At 50.5% G+C, this 1,180-nt stretch overlaps 1 protein-coding gene across 1 annotated transcript in view; it reads right to left on the reverse strand.

The window, feature by feature from the left end:
• PRR12 (proline rich 12) overlaps positions 1-1,180 on the reverse strand; it is a 44,225-nt gene that overhangs the window by 33,155 nt on the left and 9,890 nt on the right.

Here is a 1,180-nt window from a genome sequence, read left to right on the forward strand (position 1 = left end):
ATTGATGTTTCTAACTCTCTATCCCTCTCCCTTCCTCTCTGTAAAAAATCAATAAAATATATTCAAACAAAACAAAACAAAAAAACACCCCATAAAGGTGTAATAGCAGTCATTACCCTTAATTCATTACAATTAATTCATCCCACAATTTCTCCATCTGTATTTTAGAAGGAACAACACCCACGATTCAATGAAATGTGACGGCCTACATCGAGGCCCGAACACGGTTCCTGCCCCATAGTCCATACCCAGCCAGTGACAATGACTGATACAGAGAATGGCCTCAGCTTTCCATGTTGCCATCAGGGTGGTTAATGGCCTACTGACCTACCACGTGCTCGCCCTTCTCGCTCTGCCTCATCCCCCGCCAGAAGCGCTGCACCCGCACCTGGTGTCACTTACCCTTGGCGAGCACTTATAGGAACCCTCTGGTCCAATTCTACCTGCCCAGGAGCCCGGCAAACCTTCTGCAAAGGTGATCTGGTCAGCTCTGCAGGCCAGCGAGGCCCAGCTGCAACCACCCCACTCCAGGTGTGGGGGGAAAGCAGTCACAGGTGGTATGCAAATGAGTGGGTGTGGCTATATGCTAATGAAACGGTCAAGGGGCTGGATTTGGCCAATGGCGGTGGGCGGGCTGGAGCTCACTGGTGCGGATATCTGGAAGCAGTGAACTGGCAGGTCTGCCTACAGTGTTTCAGATGTGCCTGGCACATAGGCATGCCCAACCCATCGGCTATTGCATTACAGGTGACGTCACGTTCATAGTTATGTCATGTCGACACAGGACAAGTCACCAGGACATCCCCCAGAGACCAGCCCTCAGCTGCTTTGTTCCTCACTACAACCCAGCACCCAGGATAACTAGACCAACAGTCAACAATGGCTCTAGCTGGTTTGGCTCAGTGGATAGAGCGCCAGCCTGCAGACCTAAGGGTCCTGGGTTCGATTCCAGTCAAGGGCACATACATGCCCGGGTTTCGGGCTCGATTCTCTTTCATCATTGATGTTTCTATCTCCCTCTCCCTTCCTCTCTGAAGTCAATAAAAATATATTAAAAAAAAAAAAAACAGTTAACAATGGTGTTATCTAGTTATAGGGAACAGACACACACAACAGTATCTCAGAGGCAGCGTGTCCCCGGGTCCCCGTGGGCCACCTGCAGCCTGGCCTGCAGCAGGCA

The sequence above is a fragment of the Myotis davidii genome, unplaced genomic scaffold (assembly GCF_000327345.1).
Source record: "Myotis davidii unplaced genomic scaffold, ASM32734v1 scaffold2100, whole genome shotgun sequence".
NCBI lineage: Eukaryota > Metazoa > Chordata > Mammalia > Chiroptera > Vespertilionidae > Myotis > Myotis davidii.